The sequence below is a fragment of the Grammomys surdaster genome, unplaced genomic scaffold, assembly GCF_004785775.1.
Source record: "Grammomys surdaster isolate TR1022 unplaced genomic scaffold, NIH_TR_1.0 62, whole genome shotgun sequence".
Taxonomy (NCBI): Eukaryota; Metazoa; Chordata; class Mammalia; order Rodentia; family Muridae; genus Grammomys; species Grammomys surdaster.
Genome location: NW_021604564.1, coordinates 23,375,810 through 23,383,217, shown reverse-complemented (window position 1 = coordinate 23,383,217; position 7,408 = coordinate 23,375,810). Strand labels below are relative to the sequence as shown.

The following is a 7,408-nucleotide window of genomic DNA, read 5'->3' as shown; positions in this document are numbered from 1 at the left end:
GGGAAGAGAAGAGAAGAGAAGAGAAGAGAAGAGAAGAGAAGAGAAGAGAAGAGAAGAGAAGAGAAGAGAAGAGAAGAGAAGAGAAAACAGTGTGTGGTGTGACTGGTCTCACCTGGGCATTATTGCTCAATCCTTGGCATGACTATTCACTCTTAGGCATGGCTGCTCCCTTCTGGGGATGGTTGCTCACTCCTGGAGATGACTGCTTCTTTCTGGGGATGGCTACTCACTCCTTGACCTTACTGCTCACAATTAGGCATTATAGACCATGCCTGGGCATAGTGGTTCACGTTTGTGTATGGGAACTTACACCTGGGCATGGGACGTTATATCTGTATATGATGCCTCACACCTAGGCATGGTGGCTCACATATGAGTTTCTTATACTGTTATATAACATTGCTACAGTATTCAGAAAATTACAATATCCATTGTTTTTCACTTATTCAGCAATGTGGGTTCCTTGCTTGGACTTATACTACAGTTAGAGAAGTCACTCTGTGACTGGATAAGGAGACTGACTTTGTTACTACATGTCTAAGAATCAAATCATATTTACATCAGTCAGTAAGAATCATGGGCCATGGATTCTAGTGATTTATTCATACATGCCAACAACCTTTCATCAAACACTGAAAATGGCAAAGTATGATGGTCCATATGTGAGGTGTACCATATCAGCCACACATCCCAGAGCCCATTCCGTGTTGTCACTCAAAGAAGACAGCATAGAGTACTTGTTATATAAGCTACTTCTGATCTTGTGGGAGCTTTGAAGGAAAAGGAAGATAAGATTTCATAAAAATAGAAAAGTCTATTTCTGTCTCCTGGTTGGCTTTAAAGAAGATGACACTCTAAGCTGCTTAATTCACGCTCTCCTCAGGATGTGTATTCAACAACAAAAAACCAGATGAGCTTGGGGCAGGGGCCTTGTATCATTAACTTTTCCCAAATACCTTTTTATGTCTCATATAATTAGACAAACTTATATGAATAAAACAGTAGTTTCACATGTATCTCTTCCTTACATTCAAAACATTTTGTGCAATAAAAGTATTCTGTTAAAGAAAAAGAAGACTGTTTTCTATATATCCAATGAGTGGACATGCTTTGGAGTAAAACATGTCTGAAAGATGAAAAGAAATCATTCAGAGGAAGGATCTTAGGAAAGGGTTATGGCAGAGTAGAAAGGAGTTTGAGAAACATTGCTGTCATTATCAAATTTAAAACTCATCAAAATGTTTAAGTGGTAGATTGTAAATAAGGTGGTATGCTGGCTTTAAACTGAGGCAGTATTCCTTCATAGAGATTAAGAGGGATTATTTGCAACATGGAGTCCCAAGTATGTGCAGACACATCAACTCAGAGCAAAAGAACAGGAAGAGACCTGATTGGGAGTAGTAGAAGTGGAGAAAAATACTTAAACAGTGACAACAGTTTGGATGGATTATGTTCATCTAGGGAACCTTGGAGGTGTCAACAGTGGGGTCCTCACTTTGATCTGCAGATGAAGTAAAGGTAATACTCATTAAGAGAGTAACTTGGGGCTGGAGAGATGACACAGAGGGTACGACCGGAGTTTGTAGTTGGAGAAGGGCTGGGACTACATTACTGAGAGATTAGACTTAGAGGAAATCCAACAGACCATTGCTTTTATTTCTGTGCTTCTCATTGATTCTAATAGTGGAGTTTGTGTCATTAGAAAAAAGGGAAAAGATGGAATATCTTCAAGAGTAGGTGGATATGAAGTAATAGAAAAGTAAATTACTCGATTTTGGCTACATTCTAAAATTTCCAGATTCAGATCCGTCTTTAGAAACCTAGACATTTGTATATTATTTCTTAAACAACAATTAAAAAGCATAAGACAAAACTAGCTGCATACATGCTCTATCACAAAACATATACACAATCTCTAAAGTCATCCCTTAATATATGAATAAGAAACACCCAAAATGCAGCATGCTTTTTCCCCAGAAAATAACCCTAACATGTTCCTCAGTGAGTTCAGAATGCCCCAGGGGATAACAAACTCAGATTCTGGCCATTTCTGATGTTTATTTCTGATCCAATCACAATATTATTATGACACACAAAGCCACCTCTGGATCAGCCTCCTTCCTTGAGAGTCATGCCTCCTCCTAAATGAGCCCCACACAAGAGTTCTGTACATAGCCTGCCCCACTTTAGGAGCTCAACTAGAAAAATAATTCTAACGACACAATAGCTTTTCTTCTAAATCCCATTTTCAAACCAGGCCCAGACAGCTGAATGTGTCCTATTAAATGAAGATTATTGTCTTTATAGACTGTACTGAGGTGAGGAATCACAGAGAGCAGAGGATATTTAAAGTCAGCTATTAGGTGAGCAGAGCTGTTAGTGGTTACCTGTGACCTTTACACTTGTAATTCAGAGAGAAAAATACTCTACACTGAGTCACAAAGAAAGCAACAGGGCTGGAGTTAATCACTGAACAGTTCCTATGCGTGCGAAGTTTCCCAGTTCTCAATACCACATGGTATTGTTTCATACATATCAACAACTATGCAAACTCTTTATTGAATTTTGAATTTTCATGCATACACATGTGTGAGTGTGTGTGTGTGTGTGTGTGTGTGTGTGTGTGTGTAAATAGATAAAGGCAAAATGAATAACTGCTGATGTAGTCTATTCCAGGAATCTAGAAATCCGTCTGTCATGCTTTGAATGATTTTTGTTAGTGTATAAAAATCATAGGCTTTCTTCTTAAAATTCCTTGAAGTCATTATCTCATATTAGCTATAGCATGAAGAGGAAGATCAATCAAAAGTCAGATTGCCAGAAAATTGGAATTCACAGACTCTTGGCAGTATACTTTACTTATTGCAGTTTCTAGGCATTAGTTTTTCTGGTGGTAATGATGATGGTGATAGTGGTGAAGGTGAAGATGATGGTGGTGATGATGATCATGATGATTGTGAAAATGACAGTGATTGTAATGATGCTAGTGATGATGGTGGTAATGGTGATGATGACAGTGTTAGTGATGATGATGATGATGATGCTGGTATCATACGAAGAAGAGAATGACTTTGCTCTTGCTTTTAGGAAACTATCTGAAGATCAAAAGTTGACTTTTCATACTGTAGCATAATAAAATACATTTAATTGTGAAATCTCTATTATGGCTTAGACTAATAATTGAAGCTTATACATTAGGTCATGGTAAAGCAGCGAGATACATCCAGATAATAGGGAAGTGTCCTTGATGTACAGAAACTGACACCAGGCCTGACTCATGAGAGCTGTCTACTCTCAAAATGACAGGGTTATGTTTGTAATCTTTCCTCTAGCCTGTCCAGATGTGTGTCATCTCCCATGGCAGATTTTCTGTCACATTCCCCTCCTTTTGCACAGGATAAGAGACAATGGAATCCCTGGCTGATGGTATCTAATAATCACTTTTCCAAAAATGATTTGAACCAGATTTAGAGGTTGTTCCTTGGCTCACCACGATATAAAAATACTTTGGGACTTTTGGCTATAGATCACCAGTTTTTTAATGAAGTAGATAGTTATAATCCTATTTCAATGACCTTTTCTTAAAACGACTTATCTGCTTACATAGGAAATTGCTAGAAGAGAAGGTTGAGATTTTCCTAATCCTCTTCCAAAACCAGAACATATCCCCTTGTGACACAAATCAGCAAGCTCATGATCATCCAAACAGTCCAAATCACACAATTATTGTTTTATCTCTCAGCTGTCATTCCTTTCCATTCTTGTCCTTTTGACATTACTTGATTGGGGAAAAAAAGACGAAGGAAAATGAGCAAGCAGCACTATTTCTTCTTTAATATTGGTGAAATTAAAGATAAATAGTAAAGGTAATGGATTACATGTAATTCATCCTTGGTACTTACAGTGTTGTTGCTTTCCAAAAGCTTATTAACTCACTGCTTCCTCCTCTCAGATTCTTGGAGAGTATTTGTCATGAACTGGGAATATCATGGCCTCTAGGGATATGACATCAACAATAAAAAATGTCTTTGTAAAATTAGCCTAATAGCAGGCAGATATGGAAAAATAATTTGTAATCAAAAGTATTTCAGGTAAGGACTCTTCTAATCGAGAAAGCTAAAGAGAACAACGCAGGAACAAGTATGTTTATGTGGAAAGGATAGAGAAGGCGTTGGAACATTCCCAGGTTCCTCAGATTGCTATGGAGGAACTCACAGCAAGTGCCAAACAGAGATGTCATTTAATTAATACACATCTAAGTTCAAAGACAACAACTTAATACGAAAGTAGGGTTTTTTTTTTGTTTGTTTAAAGTCAAATATTTGAACAAAGTATTTTATAAAAATGCATTAAAGAGCAAGTATTAGTTATAATACAAAGAAGAATTTGTAAATATTTCTATGTTTAGATATTATTAATACTGTTAAACATTAAGTGGAACACTACTGAACATGTTAACATAATGTTAAAAAATATTTAGGTTTTCTTTTAGCATTTCTTTATATTTAAACATGACTTGCATATCAATAGCTCTTGTAAATTACACTGCTAGAGTAAAACCTAATGCATAGGGTATCTAGACCTCTTAACTGCAAGGAAAAAACATTCTTTAAGGCAGCGACATTCCACCTTACAAGGATACTCTAAGCAAGAAGTTTTTGAGATCTCATTATTTCTCTGAAGCCACCATTTCATCATAGAGTATAAACCTCTATATAACTTCAGCCAACAAAATCCACAATTATTTCAACTTTGAAAATAAATAAATAGCCATCCCTTTCTTTCATGTGCTTGGTTTTGTTTATTTCTCATTAATTCTTTGAGAGTTGTTTTTCTGATTTAACAAAACACAAATACAAAAATCATAATAATATGCATTTCATGCTTTACAGAATCCCATGAACTGGCCAGAGCTTTCACAATGGTCTTACAAAAGACTGAAAAGCAAACCTGGTGACTTCACAATGCTTCATGGAAGCATCTAAGACTGCAGTAGACCCTGAATATACACATTTGAGTATGGGAGTCTGTGAGACAAGCATAAGCGTACAAGTCAATGTATTTGGGGAAATTCCTTCCCTGGGTCACTCAGAATCCTATAGAAAGTGTACAATGGTTCTGTAACTGAAGCAAGGTCCTTGCTTCCCAAACTTCATAGTAACTCTCACCCCACTTTTTGGAGCCAAGCATGGCATATGCAGAGCTGTGGACTCAATGTCAGAACTTGGCATAAACAAACGAACAAACAAACACAGCAAGCAAGCTACAATGTCACATGCCTATAATTCCAGTTCAGGACTCTAGCACAGGACTTTATCCCAGAGTCTAGGTTAATATTGTTGACAAAGCCATTTTGCCTCAAAATCCACAAACAATAGTTTCCTCTTCTTTTGTCATTAATATGCTGTAATCATTGAAGACAAGTCAATCCGTGACTGAGAGGCAGTGTCTATGCTCTACTCGATTCCGTTCACCCATTTGTTTATTTGATGCCACTTTGCTAACTACAGACACACACACAATTTATACTTAAGTACCTCTAAGATCCTTTGTCATCTATGTAAATGAAATTCCTTAAGGAGTTCGAACATTTATCCAAAAGCAATGTCCTGAGAATGTCAAATTTCTGTGGCATCTCCTTTAAAACTAAGGCAAAAGTACATTATTATATTCTAATATTTAAAATAAAAAGGGTTGTACATTGAAACTCAGTAAAGATGTTTTAAGTGTAGTTTTCCAGTTTCTGTGTAATTAATAAAACTTTATCTCCTGCTGTGGTGTCAATGTTGAATAATTGAGGTTCATGTATCTTTGAACCAGACAACATGCAAAGGCACATGCCAAACATCCTTCCTTTTTATTTGTCGTAGACTCTCTGATACTGTCAGGGTCAGGGGACTCTGTGAGGACTTCATTAATTTGCTTATCATTTTGTAAGCAAGAAATAATTATTTTTAAGTTAGTTTTTTGTCATAAAGATATGAAAGATCTAACCTAAGTTATTATTATACAAAAACTATGAATCAATAAAGAAAATTTCTTAGAGAACATTCAGGCTGTATTCAATTGAATTTTTATGGTAGCTGAATTTGAGACATAGTTTCTGCCTTATTTAATGTAGTAGAAACAATTAGCTGCAGAAGCATATTTAATTAAATTAAAGGGCCGTCTCACTGATTTACTGGATGCTCTGAAAAATCATTCTGAGTTTTGTTCAAAATAAGGAAAAATGCATGGAAACAAAACAAAAATCTTCCAAACTTGAAATGAAAGTCTGAGGGATTGATTCTCCAGCATCAGTGTGAGGCTAAAATCCCAACAGTAGCCAGGGGTCCTGCCTGGCTATGCCTTTCAAACATTACTCAGAATTTTACATGGCTTCAGTTTAGTCTGGGGGATTATGTCTAGGCTAGTGGTGGCTAGCCATTCTCAAGCTTCCTTAATTACAGTCTTCCAGGACTGTGCCTCTGGCAAGATTCCATCAGCCTCTGTGGTCTCTAAAAGCAGCCTCTCTAAAGGTATGTGCAATAAAATCTGTCAGGGGCCCTAAATATGTCTCCTTTCTAAGAAAACAGTGATTGGTGTATTAATCAAAGTATAGCAGTCAACTTAATGATCTGGTAATTAAAGTTTATATAGTGCAAGGGTAAGGGTTAAGGGAGTCCAGCCCAATTCCCCGTGGATATTTTCCTTGGAGTAACTTCATAGGTGGAGGAGACACTAGTAGAGAGCATGATGGGACCACCAGCTCTGACATATACAACTGGAGTTACTTTTGTGGACATGGTATGGCCATATCTATTCTAGGGATATGGTTAGAATCTCTGTTAATTGCTGATAATTCCGTTTATTTTCATAGAAGACAGTGGATGAAGAATGGCAAAAAAAAAATCATCAGAAGGTTTATAAACCAATATTGACCACTATGGCCAACAACCCACACAGGATCAGAAGTTGCTTCATGAAGGAGGCATTGTACATCTTAATAATTTGGTAAGAGGCAGACAGTTTCTTCTGCAAAAGTGTCAAATGGTCTAGTCAGTGTAAGTGACTATCAGGGGGTCGCCAGGACAAGATGCTATGGTGGATCTGCAGAGCAAAGCTGTCTGTTCCACCTTCGTACCTCCTGGTGCCTCTCTTTTTCCTTGGCTTGTGGTTCTTCCTCTATCTTCAAAGTACGTGGCACAGCTTTGGTTTCCAGTTCATGGCATCTTGTCCTCTGGTTTTGCCTTCTGGGCTTCTCTCTGTGGAGATCCCTGTGATTACAGAGGGCTGTGCCAGATGACTGGGGTAATCCTATCTCAAAACCCTCACCCTGTCACATCTGCAATGCCACCCACACCCACAGCCTGTGGCAATGAAAACCTGGACATTAAGTCTTGTATTAAGTATGTCATACTCTGGACTC

At 37.4% G+C, this 7,408-nt stretch overlaps 1 pseudogene; it reads left to right on the top strand.

Annotated features, from left to right (window-relative positions):
• The window catches only part of LOC114616802, a 69,575-nt pseudogene that overhangs the window by 1,403 nt on the left and 60,764 nt on the right, over positions 1–7,408 (top strand).